Source organism: Microcaecilia unicolor, chromosome 3 (genome assembly GCF_901765095.1).
Source record: "Microcaecilia unicolor chromosome 3, aMicUni1.1, whole genome shotgun sequence".
NCBI lineage: Eukaryota > Metazoa > Chordata > Amphibia > Gymnophiona > Siphonopidae > Microcaecilia > Microcaecilia unicolor.
The window spans coordinates 376,934,801-376,950,263 of NC_044033.1; the positions used below are offsets into that span (position 1 = coordinate 376,934,801).

General features: G+C 44.0%; 1 protein-coding gene across 1 annotated transcript in view; it reads right to left on the reverse strand.

Moving 5' to 3' along the window:
* Window positions 1-15,463, reverse strand: part of AGBL5 (ATP/GTP binding protein like 5) — a 557,199-nt gene that overhangs the window by 71,139 nt on the left and 470,597 nt on the right.

A 15,463-nucleotide genomic window follows, 5' to 3' on the forward strand; every position in this document is an offset into this window, starting at 1 on the left:
ATGGAAAAAAAGAAAAAATGTACATTTTACAAAGCAGGTACATCTCAGTCCTTACAAAGTATTACATATAAAAATATATTTTTTTCTTTTCTACCTTTGTTGTCTGGGAATTTAATTTTCTAATTGGGCTGGTCCCAGCCTTTTTTTTTCCACGTTCCATGAGCCAGTCTTCCAAATTCTTTTCCAGGTTGGCCTTTCCACTTCTCTCTCCTCTTATTTATTTATTAGGATTTATTTACAACCATTTGTCTTCTTCCTTTCCTACTCTACATCTCTCTGGCATTGATCTTTCATTTTATGTCCCCACTATCAAATAGCTGTGTACCTCTATATTTTTCTTCCTGAACTGCTGACTTAGAACATAAGAGTAGCCATACTGGGTCAGACCAATGGTCCATGTAGCCCAGTATCCTGTTTCCAACAGTGGCCAAGACAGATCACAAGTACCTGCAGAAACCCAAATCGTGGCAACACTCCATATTATAAATCCCAGGGCAAGCAGTTGCTTCCCATGTCTGTTTCAATAGCAGACTATGGACTTTCCCTGCAGGAACTTGTCCAAACCTTTTTTTAAACCTAGAACGCTAACCGCTGTTACCACATCCTCCGGCAAAGAGCTCCAGAGCTGGTGTTATAGAGATGAAATATACTGAATTTAAATGGAAGTACAATTAAATTAAACTCTTTCATTGGGACATATGGAATCACATTTTCACTTCATCTGTTTTGTAGAAGTTTTTACATTGTAGATACTCAAATAGATTATTCTATTTTGAGAAAAGTTTCAGGGACAAGTGTTTTTATAAGTCAAAATAAATATTTTGTTTCTTGCAGATTTCTTCTGTTTAAACATAACAGGCTTAAGTAGAGGAGTGTGGTAGCCGTGTTAGGACCAGTACACTGTACCAGTGACTTCACAGTGAGAATCCTGAAAGGTAACTTTAAAACCATACAAGAACGTAAGACCTTTGAAGTCAGAATGATTGAATATTTTAACACCCAACAGAAAGGACTTAACAAGGATCTGGGGTTCCTAGCCCATTATAAACCATAAAGCTGTATGTCTCTGTTGATCACCCTCCCCTCACCTATCCACACCTATCCTGTTAGAATATCAATGATATGCTTTGATGTCCCCATGCATACCTCCTACCCACCCCCATCCTCCCACCCTGTCAAACTGTCATAGTAATGCTTGAATGTTTTCACTTATATACACTGTCAGCTAGCACATTTGCTTATTTCCGATCTGAGGAAGGGCGACCTTCGAAAGCTAATCAAGAAATGTATTAAGTTATGTCCAATAAAAAAGGTATCATCTTATTTTCTTTTCCATGTTTTATTTTGTTTGATTTCTATTGATAACATAACAGGCTATAAGTCTCCAATGCAGTCCATTGGTTTTCTTATATTTTGTTTCTGTGATGACATATACTGTGCCAAAAATGAAAACTCTTCTCTCTATCTGGTCAATAATAAAAGGAATTGATTGTGAACACTATCAACCCTAAAAGGTTGTTTTTGTGGCTGTACATGAGGAATTGTGACGTTGAATAAATAAGTGTGTTTGTATCCCTAGTCATGCATCCAAAGTTTATATAATCCTTTCAAGAAAGTCAGTTAATTGTTTAACTTATTAGTGGAACATAACCACAGAGGCATATGGTATGGTCCATTTTCAATATGGTAATACTAGTGCCCAGCTAAGGAACAGGTTATTTTGAGCTAGTCTTCACTGGATCAAACTTGCTTTCCTTGTGCCATCACCATAGAATTTAGTTATATCATGGAAACAAGTACATAGACATGTCTAAAACATTTAACAAAGTTGAAATTAGAATATATATGAACTGGGATTTAAAAATTTAGTGATGCCGCTTGTCCTGAAATCATAGCTATAAGTATAGACAATTATTCAAATATTATCACATGCACACACCAGAACAGGCATCTATACACACATTGCAAAACAACAACTTAGCTAGAACAGAACAACATTAAAAAATCCACAGCATGAAAATGTTACTAATATCCAGATATTTATAAAAGGAAGAAAAATGCCTCAAAGATCTCAAAATCATACAGATTTAAAGAGCTAACTTGATCAAATGATCTTCTCCATTATTGGCAAAAAATCTTCCCAATATTTATATCTTTTAATAGATCTCTTTTTGTCACTTTTTTGTTTTTTTTATTTTTGTTCTTTAATCAATCAAAAAAAAGTCTGAGAAAAATCTCTTATGTACTGTGCAACTTCGACAGAGTACATCCAAAACTTTTTATTTTCTCATTTCCATCTTCTAAAATTCTAGACAGCAGACATACAGATCAGCAGGGCCCAAAGCAGTCCAAAACAAGTAAAGTCAGAAACAACAGTTTATACCTAATTGTTCAACCGCCCTTAGGATTCATTCACCTTTGCACGTAAGGACTAAATAAATTAAAACAAAATTTAAAGCAAATGCCCTTAATATGTAATACTTAGTAGCAATAATGAAACAATGATGAAATATTCAGTAGTAAGCAGCCTTAGCCAACAGATTTATTTTCCACTGAATATAATTAACTTCGTATTAACTTGGCGGCTAATAGTGTGCTGAACATGACAATGTTAGCACATTTAGATTGGCTGGCCAGAACTTCTGCATTAATGACACCCTCTCCTCATTATTCAATACCTCACCGTGAAATAGTAGTAATAAAAAAGGCAAGTGCATTTTTATAATATACCATAATATATATATTTATATTGTTTCAAGCAAGTTCCAGTAATTGATATAATATACCACTGCAATCCACAAACAAAAGGAGCAAGTTCCCACATGCCATAATCTTTTGATGTAGGCACAGGAAAAAAAGATATTAAATGCTCCCAGGTTTCAACCTAATTAATGTTTTTTTTTTATTATACTAAATAGTAAGTCTGATTGTTAAGCAACTGAAAACATCTCTACATTAATACAGGGAGTCCCTACAGCCAGCCCCTCCAAATGACACGATTTAGAAGAAAGCAGTACTCTAAACTTCCTGTGTATACACATCCCTATGCTGCACAAGCCAGCATGCTTTAAAATATGAGAAAAGAAGATCAAATAAAAATGCTACCAACAATTAAAATCAACAATGGTGATACAGCAGCTCCTCATAGATTTGCTTGCTTTGAGTTAACGGCTGCAGTACAGGCAAAAGGTAAAAGACGGCTACAGCGGTGGCTTGCCTTTCAATGTTTTGAGTTCGACGGTCGACCTCCTTGTTCACGTCGTTGCCTCCCCAACTTGGCTGCAACAAAAATGAAGCCACGTGCGGGGCCATAGCCTTATGCGCGCCACTTGTGCATCTGCCAATTTCCTTCCTCCGCGTGATTCCTCCCAAACAGGAAGTAACATCTTTGGTGGGATGTGCGTGGACTCGGAGGGAAATTGGCAGAGAGGCAGCAGGGCATTTCACAAGGTGGGTGGAGGATTGCATCATGGCAGCGTGAGCAGTCTTCACTAATTCCGACCCCTACCTCTCAATCAACACTGTAGGCAAAGAGTTCCTCTCGACGCGAAGGCGGGGTTTTGTCCGCGTGTATGTCACCCAGTCAGTGAGAGGCAGGGAAGGGATACTCACAGTTCCTCCAGGCTGCTGCAGACTCAAAAGGCAGTGCAGCGACCAGGAGGAAAAGTTAAAGCAGGCGCCTCTGGTGCATAGCGCCATTTTTTCTAAAAGATTGTTTAGGGGAGTGACCGCTCCCCCTGCGCCCCACCTAGCTAAGCCACTGGACCATATCATTGATATCTGTCGAAGTAGTGTTTTCCAAAACTTCGATACCACTGGGCACTGCCAAAACATATGGACCAGCATTGCCCCGACTCTTTTGCATTTCATGCAAGCTCCATCCGGGGACGCACCCATGTGAAATGCTCTTCTTGGAGGGATATACAGACATAGAGCAAAGCGGTATTGCATTTCCCATAAATCCGCCGCTTTTGTTGATTTTGGGAGGGACAATACATGTTCCTTGAACCACTCCTCTGACACTGTTACCTTTAGTTCTTGGCTCCACCTCTGCATGTATCCTTTAAAGTCTGGTTCTGGCATTATATCTCGTATTTCGCGATGGTGATACGCCAGAGGGACCCTCTGTTGGGCTCCCAGGGACAACGCTGAAGCAAGTTCCTCTCTTACATCTTCAGTTACGTCTGCCCAGTGCAAGCTGGCTACGTAATGCCGCAGCTGACCATAATAAAATAAGTCTCTGTCCTCCAACTTGAACTGCTCCTGCAGCTCCGGAAATGGCAGCATGCGCCCTTCCTCTGTTATCACATGGCTTAAATACTCTAAGCCTTTCTTTTTCCAATTGTCGAACACTGCATATATGGTTCCAGGCTCAAACTTCGGGTTTCCGCATATTGGTAAGTATGGAGTCACCTTATGGGAGAAATGACGAACCTTGCATGACTACCTCCAGGCCCCTTGTGCCGAATCCAAGACTGATGATTTTTGAAGCACTTCTGGCACGTTTACTTTTGAGCCATGCAAGTAACTACTAAAACTCCATTGCCCAAATAGGTTCAGTTCCATTTGTGTAGCTGAAAAGTCTGTTGATTTCCTGAACCAGTCGTTTACATGTCGTAAGCCGCTTGCCACAGTTAACTGTCTTATACTCAAAAGTCCCAAGCCTCCATATTCCTTGGGGATCTGTAGACCTGATATGGACATAAGTACATAAGTAGTGCCATACTGGGAAAGACCAAAGGTCCATCTAGCCCAGCATCCTGTCACCGACAGTGGCCAATCCAGGTCAAGGGCACCTGGCACGCTCCCCAAACGTAAAAACATTCCAGACAAGTTATACCTAAAAATGAGGAATTTTTCTAGTCCATTTAATAGCGGTCTATGGACTTGTCCTTTAGGAATCTATCTAACCCCTTTTTAAACTCCGTCAAGCTAACCGCCCGTACCACGTTCTCCGGCAATGAATTCCAGAGTCTAATTACACGTTGGGTGAAGAAAAATTTTCTCCGATTCGTTTTAAATTTACCACACTGTAGCTTCAACTCATGCCCTCTAGTCCTAGTATTTTTGGATAGCGTGAACAGTCGCTTCACATCCACCCGATCCATTCCACTCATTATTTTATACACTTCTATCATATCTCCCCTCAGCCGTCTCTTCTCCAAGCTGAAAAGCCCTAGCCTTCTCAGCCTCTCTTCATAGGAAAGTCGTCCCATCCCCACTATCATTTTCGTCGCCCTTCGCTGTACCTTTTCCAATTCTACTATATCTTTTTTGAGATACGGAGACCAGTACTGAACACAATACTCCAGGTGCGGTCGCACCATGGAGCGATACAACGGCATTATAACATCCGCACACCTGGACTCCATACCCTTCCTAATAACACCCAACATTCTATTCGCTTTCCTAGCCGCAGCAGCACACTGAGCAGAAGGTTTCAGCGTATCATCGACGACGACACCCAGATCCCTTTCTTGATCCGTAACTCCTAACGCGGAACCTTGCAAGACGTAGCTATAATTCGGGTTCCTCTTACCCACATGCATCACTTTGCACTTGTCAACATTGAACTTCATCTGCCACTTGCACGCCCATTCTCCCAGTCTCGCAAGGTCCTCCTGTAATCGTTCACATTCCTCCTGCGACTTGACGACCCTGAATAATTTTGTGTCATCGGCGAATTTAATTACCTCACTAGTTATTCCCATCTCTAGGTCATTTATAAATACATTAAAAAGCAACGGACCCAGCACAGACCCCTGCGGGACCCCACTAACTACCCTCCTCCACTGAGAATACTGGCCACGCAATCCTACTCTCTGCTTCCTGTCTTTCAACCAGTTCTTAATCCATAATAATACCCTACCTCCGATTCCATGACTCTGCAATTTCTTCAGGAGTCTTTCGTGCGGCACTTTGTCAAACGCCTTCTGAAAATCCAGATATACAATATCAACCGGCTCCCCATTGTCCACATGTTTGCTTACCCCCTCAAAAAAATGCATTAGATTGGTGAGGCAAGACTTCCCTTCACTAAATCCGTGCTGACTTTGTCTCATCAGTCCATGTTTCTGTATATGCTCTGCAATTTTATTCTTAATAATAGCCTCCACCATCTTGCCCGGCACCGACGTCAGACTCACCGGTCTATAATTTCCCGGATCTCCTCTGGAACCTTTCTTAAAAATCGGAGTAACATTGGCTACCCTCCAGTCTTCCGGTATTACACTCGATTTTAGGGACAGATTGCATATTTCTAACAGTAGCTCCGCAAGTTCATTTTTTAGTTCTATTAATACTCTGGGATGAATACCATCAGGTCCCGGTGATTTACTACTCTTCAGCTTGCTGAACTGACCCATTACATCCTCCAAGGTTACAGAGAATTTGTTTAGTTTCTCCGACTCCCCCGCTTCAAATATTCTTTCCGGCACCGGTGTCCCCCCCAAATCCTCCTCGGTGAAGACCGAAGCAAAGAATTCATTTAATTTCTCCGCTACGGCTTTGTCCTCCTTGATCGCCCCTTTAACACCATTTTCGTCCAGCGGCCCAACCGACTCTTTGGCCGGTTTCCTGCTTTTAATGTATCTAAAAAAGTTTTTACTATGTATTTTTGCTTCCAACGCTAATTTCTTCTCAAAGTCCTTTTTTGCCCTCCTTATCTCCGCTTTGCATTTGGCTTGGCATTCCTTATGATCTATCCTGTTACTTTCAGTTGGTTCTCTTCTCCACTTTCTGAAGGATTGTTTTTTGGCTCTAATGATTTCCTTTATCTTACTGTTTAGCCACGCCGGCTGACGTTTAGTCTTTTTTCCCTTTTTTCTAATACGTGGAATATATTTGTCCTGAACCTCCAGGATGGTGTTTTTAAACAGCATCCACGCCTGATGCAAGTTTTTTACTCTGCGAGCTGCTCCTTTCAGTCTTTTTTTCACCATTTTTCTCATTTTGTCGTAATCACCTTTTCTATAGTTAAACGCTAGCGTACTTGATTTCCTAGTTTCACTTCCTTCAATGCCAATATCAAAACCGATCATATTATGATCACTGTTATCAAGCGGCCCTCGTATCGTTACCCCCTGCACTAGATCATGAGCACCACTAAGGACTAAGTCTAGTATTTTTCCTTCTCTTGTCGGCTCCTGAACTAGCTGTTCCATGAAGCTGTCCTTGATTTCATCAAGAAATCTTATGTCCCTTGCGTGTACAGATGTTACATTAACCCAGTCTATATGCGGGTAATTGAAATCCCCCATTATTATTGTGTTGCCCAGTTTGTTTGCGTCCCTGATTTCCTTTAACATTTCCGCATCCGTCTGTTCGTCCTGGCCAGGCGGACGGTAGTACACTCCTATCACTATCCTTTTCCCCTTTGTACATGGAATTTCAATCCACAGTGATTCCAAGGAGTGTTTTGCTTCCTGCAGAATTTTCAATCTATTTGATTCAAGGCTCTCGTTAATATACAATGCTACCCCTCCACCAATCCGATTCACCCTATCACTACGATATAATTTGTACCCCGGTATGACAGTGTCCCACTGGTTATCCTCCTTCCACCAGGTCTCAGAGATGCCTATTATATCTAATTTTTCATTTAGTGCAATATATTCTAACTCCCCCATCTTATTTCTTAGGCTCCTGGCATTCGCATATAGACATTTCAAACTATGTTTGTTGTTCCTAAGTACATCATGCTTAGTACTTGACAGTATTAATTGGCAATCTTTTGTCTGATTTTTATTGTTATTTAAAGATACCCGATCTACTACAATCTCTTTTGCAACCTCACTATCAGGATACTCTATCTTCCCTGTTATGGTGATATCTTTGAAAGATACCTTATCCCGAACCATGCTCTTTTGAGCGACTGTCGGCCTTCCCCCCATTTCTAGTTTAAAAGCTGCTCTATCTCCTTCTTAAACGCCGATGCCAGCAGCCTGGTCCCACTCTGGTTAAGATGGAGCCCATCCTTTCGGAATAGGCTCCCCCTTCCCCAGAATGTTGCCCAGTTCCTAACAAATCTAAAGCCCTCCTCCCTGCACCATCGTCTCATCCACGCATTGAGACTCTGGAGCTCTGCCTGTCTCTTGGGCCCTGCGCGTGGCACAGGTAGCATTTCAGAAAATGCTACCCTGGAGGATCTGGATTTCAGCTTTCTACCTAAGAGCCTAAATTTTGCTTCCAGAACCTCTCTCCCACATTTTCCTATGTCATTGGTACCCACATGTACCAAGACAGCGGACTCCTCCCCAGCACTATCTAGAATCCTATCTAGGTGACACGTGAGGTCCGCCACCTTCGCACCAGGCAGGCAAGTCACCAGGCGATCCTCACGTCCACCAGCCACCCAGCTATCTATATGCCTAATGATCGAATCACCAAGTACAACAGCTGTCCTAACCTTTTCCTCCCGGGCAACATTTGGAGATATATCCTCGGTGCGAAAGGATAATACATCCCCTGGTGGGCAGGTCCTGGCTACAGGAGTACTTCCTACTTCACCAGGGTGATGCTCTCCTTCTAGGAGACCTCCCTCCTCCAAGGTAGCACAGGGGCTACCTGACTGGAGGTGGGACTTCTCTACAACATCCCTGTAGGTCTCCTCTATGTACCTCTCTGTCTCCCTCAGCTCCATCAAGTCTGCTACTCTAGCCTCAAGGGAACGGACACGTTCTCTGAGAGCTAGGAGCTCTTTGCATCGGGCACACACATATGACACCTCACCAATTGGGAGATAATCATACATGTGACACTCAATGCAAAAGACTGGATAGCACCCCTCTCGCTGCTGGACTGCTGACTCCATCTTAGTGTTTTTTGAGTTTTTCCGTAATTTAAAACTTGCTAAAGTATTAAGGATATCAGCCTATCACTAACTTACAGTTCCTCCTTTAAACCCCAATCTTCAAGTTCCGAAAGCACAAGCAAAATTTGTTCACTTACCAGAGAAATATCCTCTTCTCCCAGAACTTATTAGAAGGAAAGCGCGGCACCTTGAGCAGAGGCCCCGAGTGGATCGGAACGGACCTGGGAGTCACTCTGGCGAAGGCTCCGAGGATATGCAGATGAGCTGCAAGTCCTCCACGGCACCTGAGAAGGCAACCGGTGGGAGAGCTGGGCACCTCTCAACCAAGAAAAGGCTTACCAGGGGTTAGGCCGAAGCCAGCATTCCTCCCTTTCCACAAATATTTTTGCAACATTTTATTTAGCTTACTCTCATCCCGAGGGGCTAAGTACAATGGCAAAGTCTGGAAAACATATAACCACCTCGGGACGATCATCATATTGTATAACGCTATTCTACCCAATAATGAGAGTGGGTATGGCTGCCATACTTTTAGCCTGTCTGCAGTGTCCCTTAATAACTTAGTCATTTTAGCCTCATATAATTGGGATAAATCTTGCGTTATATACACTCCCAAATACTTGATTTTTCCTTCTGCCTGTTCCAGATCACCACCCCAACTTTCCTCTGCCTCTTGCAACACCAGAAGTACCAAAGATTTTTGTTTGATCCCTTGAAAACCTGAAAATCTACCATATAGGTCTACTTGGTCAAATTATTTATTTATTTGTTGCATTTCATTTGTATCCCACATTTTTCCACTTATTTGCAGGCTCAATGTGGCTTACAATTTTCCTTCATGACTTATGCCATTTCAGAGTACAGATACAATTGGTAATATATATAGAAACATGGATGATGTAATGAACAATCAGGTAATTGGTATCATATATTGAACATGGATTACGTGGAGGGGCATAATTGAACGCGAATGCCTATCTCCATGGACGTTTATCTCTGAGAACGGGTCCATGAAGGGGCGGGCCGAACCGTATTTTCGAAAAAATTGACATTTTTCAGCTGGGCGTTTGTTTTTTTTAGCAATAATGGAAACTAAAAACGCCCAGCTCAAAAACTTCCTAATCCGAGCCATTTGGTCGTGGGAGGGGCCACGATTCGTAGTACACTGGCCCCCCTGATATGCCAGGACACCAACTGGGCACCCTAGGTCAGTGCGGTGGACTTCAGAAAAAGCTCCCACATGCATAGCTCCCTTACCACGGGTGCTGAGCTCCCAACCCCCCTCCCCCAAAACCCACTACCCACAAATGTACAACACTACCATAGCTCTTAGGGGTGAAGGGGGCACCTACATGTGGGTACAGTGGGTTTTGGAGGCCTCCCATTTACCAGCACAAGTGTTGCTGAGGCCTGGGTCCACCTGGCTGAAGTGCACTGCAGTACCCACTAAAAGTGCTCCAGGGACCTGCATACATGCAGGCCTCTAGGACTTGTTGCTGCTGTATAACATTGGCACACCAGTTGACACCTGAAGACTAATCTCTCCGAAAACGTCCTTTATTAGAATAAGCACGTTTACTCACAGTTAACTGCAGAGGTTGTGCCCCACTGGCAACGAGTCTCCCTGGTACTGAGATTAGCAATAGGTCAGAGCTGGCAGAATGCTGTACAATGCCCTCTTTCAGCCACATTCAAGGTAAGAACTAAGTTGTCTAACGTGGCTAACACAGGAAAGGGAACTAAAACTGGCTTACAAAAATGGCCACTACCGCATGGACTACAACAGGAAGCACAACAGGGCACACTCTGACCCAGTAGGAAAAGCACCATGGGAGAAGAGCCTACCAACTACCAACATCGTGAGACTGTAACACAAGCTAATGAAATCACGGAGCCCAGTACCCTACACCCACCACAATGCAATGCTTATGTGACCCTGTAGTGCACCCAAGAGCCACATCTGACCCAGGGAAAGGCTGTGAGAGGATCGAACACATTCTTCTGTCATGGAGGTGGGTACGGCATTTGAGGCTGGCATACAGGCTGGGAAAAAAGTTTTTAAAGTGGGTTTTTTTTTGGTGGGAGGGGGTTAGTGACCACTGGGGGAGTCCGGGGAGGTCATCCCCGATTCCATCCAGTGGTCATCTGGGCAGTTGGGGCACTTTTTTGGGACTTGTTCGTGAAAAAAAAGGGTCCAAAAAAAGTGACCCAAAATCGCAGTAAAAACGCCTTTTTTTTTTCGATTATCAGCTACAGACGCCCATCTCTCCTCGGCTGATAACCACGCCCCAGTCCCGCCTCCGACATGCCTCCAACACGCCCCTGTCAACTTTATTCGTTTCCGCGACGGAATGCAGTTGGAAACGCCCAAAATCGGCTTTCGATTATACCGATTTGGGCACCTTTGGGTCGAAATATAGGCGTTTTTCTCTTTCGATTATAAGCTGGATAATAAATTAGACAGTACGATATAGGGAGAAAATAATCCGATTGTTAAGTAGAAGATGGATAATTATGGTTCTAATTATGAGTCATTATGGTATGTCATGTTAAAGAGATGTATCTTCAGTGCTTTACGAAAGTTAATTAGGTTGTGAATTATTTTCAGGTCAAGTGGTAAAGCATTCCACATTTGCGAACTCAAGTATGAAAAGCTGGACGCATGTATTACTCTATATTTTAGACCTTTACAGCTGGGAAAATGAAGATTTAGGAATGTGCGAGCTGATCTTATAGCATTCCAGGGGGAGGAATGCTGGCTTCGGCCTAACCCCTGGTAAGCCTTTCCTCAGCTGAGAAGTGCCCAGCTCTACCACCGGCTGCCTTTCAGGTGCTGTGGAGAACTTGCAGCTCATCTGCATATCTTTTACAGCCTTCTCCAGGGTGAATCCCAGGTCCACTCTGATCCATTCAGGGCCTCCACTCTAGGTGCCCAGCGCTCCCACCAGGTGCTGTGGAGGACTTGCAGCCCTTCTGCATTTCTTCACAGCTGTATCCAGGGTGACCCCCAGGTCCACCCTGATCTTCCCAGGGCCCTCGCTCCAAGTGCCCAGGGTTTCCAGGTGCTTTTTGGCTAGGATCAGGCGACCCTCAGGGGGAGGAATGCTGGCTTCGTCCTAACCCCTGGTAAGCCTTTCCTCAGCTGAGAGGTGCCCAGCTCTACCACCGGCTGCCTTTCAGGTGCTGTGGAGGACTTGCAGCTCATCTAGGTGCCCAACGCCCCCACCAGGTGCTGTGGAGGTGCCGAGCACCGGGGCATTTTTCTCTCTACATCTATTTTTCTCCCAGTTACTACTTATGGTTCCAGTACACTTTTTCTTTTTGGCACTGTCCCTTCCTAATTTGTTTCTCCATCTTAAACCACTGTACACTGCAGGAACACATTGTCCACCATCTGTATTCATCATCTCACCATCTGTCTTTTCCTCTTCTTTTTCTCAGATCTCAACCTTAAACATTTCCTTCCTTCCATTCATCCATCTCCTTTCTATCTGAGTACATCTTGTCTTCATCACCTTCGTTGCTGTCATCGTACCTCTCCTACTCTTCTCCGTATTCTCTTACTCCTTCTCCTGCTCTCTGCTGGGGACATTAATCCCAATCCTGGTCCTCCACATCAGCTCTCATCCTATTTGTGCAGCTCACACCGTGATATCTCCAGTCTAATTTCTGTTCCTCTCCTCCCCCCTCCTTCCCTGCCTTTCTCTTGCGCTCTGTGGAATGCCCGCTCTGTCTGTAACTAACTTTCCTACATCCATGACCTCTTTATCTCTCGTACTCTCCATCTGCTTGCCCTAACCGAAACTTGGCTTTACCCTGAAGACTCTGCTTCAGTTGCGGCCCTATGCCATGGAGGTTATCCTTTCTCCCATACTCCTCGCCCGGTTGGCCGCGGAGGTGGTGTTGGGCTACTACTTTCACCCTCTTGTAGATTTCAACCTCTTCTTTTTCTTCCTTCGAAGTCCACTCCATCCATCTATTTGCTCCTCTGCCTCTCCAAGTAGCAGTCATTTATCGACCCCCTGATAAGTCCCTCTCTTCCTTTCTCACTGACTTTGATGCTTGGCTTTCCTTCTTTTTTGAACCTTCATCTCCTTCGCTCATTCTTGGGGATTTTAACATTCATGCTAATGATCCCTCTGACTCTTATGCTTCGCAGTTTCTTCCTTTAACATCCTCTTTCAATCTTCAACCATGCTCCACTGCCCCCACTCACCAGAATGGCCACTGTCTTGATCTTATCCTCTCCTCAAACTGCTCACTCTCCAGTTTCTGTGCCTCAACTCTTCCCCTCTCTGACAATCATCTGATAACTTTCACACTTAAACACCCTCCTCCCCAGTCCCGTCCAATCTTAACCAATACATTTAGGAATCTTCAGGCTATTGACCCTTCTACTCTGTCCTCCAATGTTTCAAATCTCTTCTCTACCACTATGTTATCCAAGTCTGTCAACGAGGCTGTCTCTTCCTATAATACTATTCTCTCCTCTGCTCTGGATACTCTCGCTCCTCTCATTCCCCGTTCTGTAAAACGTACCAAACCCCACCTTGGCTGACCTCTAGAATCCGCTACCTACGTTCCTGTGACCGCTCTGCCGAACACCTTTGGCTGAAATCCCGTGCCCATGCTGACTTCATACATTTCAAATTCTTGCTGACCTCCCTCCAGTCTGCTCTTTTAATTGCAAAACAGGACTATTACATCCAGTTGACAAATTCTTGGTTCAAACCCTTGTCGTCTCTTTGCCACACTGAACTCTCTCCTCAAAGTGCCTTCACCTCCACCCCCCCCCCCCCTTCACTTTCCCCCCAGACTCTGGCTGAGTTCTTTCATGATAAGGTTCACCAGATTAAACTTGAATTCTCAACCAGGTCACCTCCACCTCTCCTTCCCTTAGTCCATTCTCTCAACCCTCCAACCCCTGCCTCCTTTTCTTCCTTTTCTGAAATCACTGAAGAAGAAACTACACATCTTCTTTCCTCCTTGAAACTAACTATCTGTTCTCTGATCCTATTCCCACCCATCTACTTAACACTATCTCTCCTACTGTCATCCCGTTTATCTGTCATATCCTCAATCTTTCACTGTCCACTGCGACTGTTCCTGATGCCTTCAAATATGCCGTAGTCACACCACTCCTTAAAAAACCTTCATTGGACCCTACCTGTCCTTCCAACTATCGCCCCATCTTCCTCCTCCCTTTCCTATCCAAGATACTTGAACGTGCTGTTCACCACCGTTGCCTTGACTTTCTTTCATCTCAAGCTATTCTTGATCCATTTCAATCTGGCTTTCGCCCCCTTCATTCAACTGAAACAGCTCTTGCTAAAGCCTCCAATGATCTTGGCCAGATCCAAAGGTCTCTATTCTATCCTCATACTTCTCGATCTATCTTCTGCTTTTGACACTGTTGATCACAGCCTACTCCTTGATACGCTGTCCTCACTTGGATTTCAGGGCTCTGTTCTTTCCTGGTTTTCTTCTTATCTCTCCCAGCGTACCTTTAGTGTATACTCTAGTGGATCCTCTTCTACTTCTATCCCACTGTCAGTTGGTGTACCTAGGGGATCTGTCCTGTGACTTTTTCTTTTCTCCATCTATACTTCTTCCCTTGGTACTCTGATCTCATCCCATGGTTTTCAGTATCATCTTTACGCCGATGATGCCCAGATCTACCTCTCCACACCAGAAATCTCAGCTGAAATCCAGGCCAAAGTATCAGCCTGCCTGTCTGGCATTGCTGCTTGGATGTCGCAGCGCCATCTGAAACTAAACATGACCAAGACTGAGCTTCTTATCTTTCCCCCTAAACTAACCTCTCCTCCTCTCCCATTCTCTATTTGTTTGGATAACACTCCCATCCTTCCTATCTCATCAGCTTGTAACCTTGGGGTCATCTTCGACTCCTCCCTCTCCTTCTCTGCAAATATTCAACAGACTGCTAAAACCTGTGGTTTCTTTCTCTATAATATCACCAAAATTCGCCCTTTCCTTTCTGAGCACACTACCAGAACCCTCATCCACACTCTTATCATCTCTTGCTTAGACTATTGCAACTTGCTTCTCACAGGTCTCCCACTTAGCCATCTCTCTCCTCTTCAATCTGTTCAAAATTCTGCTGCACGACTAATATTCCGCCAGTGTTGTTATGCTCATATTAGCCCTCTCCTCAAGTCACTTCACTGGTTTCCTATCCGTTTCCGCATACAGTTCAAACTCCTCTTATTGACCTATAAGTGCATTCACTCTGCAGCTCCTCAGTAGCTCTCCACTCTCATCTCTCCCTACATTCCTCCCCGGGAACTCCGTTCACTGGGTAAATCTCTCTTATCTGCACCCTTCTTCTCCACTGCTAACTCCAGACTCCGTTCCTTTTATCTTGCTGCACCATATGCCTGGAATAGACTTCCTGAGCCGGTACGTCAAGCTCCATCTTTGGCCGTCTTCAAATCTAAGCTAAAAGCTCAACTTTTTGATGCTGCTTTTAACTCCTAACTCTTGTTCACTTGTTCAGAACCCTTATTTTATCATCCTCACTTTAATACTCCCTTATCTCTTGTTTGTCCTGTTTGTCTGTCCTAATTAGATTGTAAGCTCTGTTGAGCAGGGACTGCCTCTTCATGTTCAAGTGTACAGCTCTGTGTATGT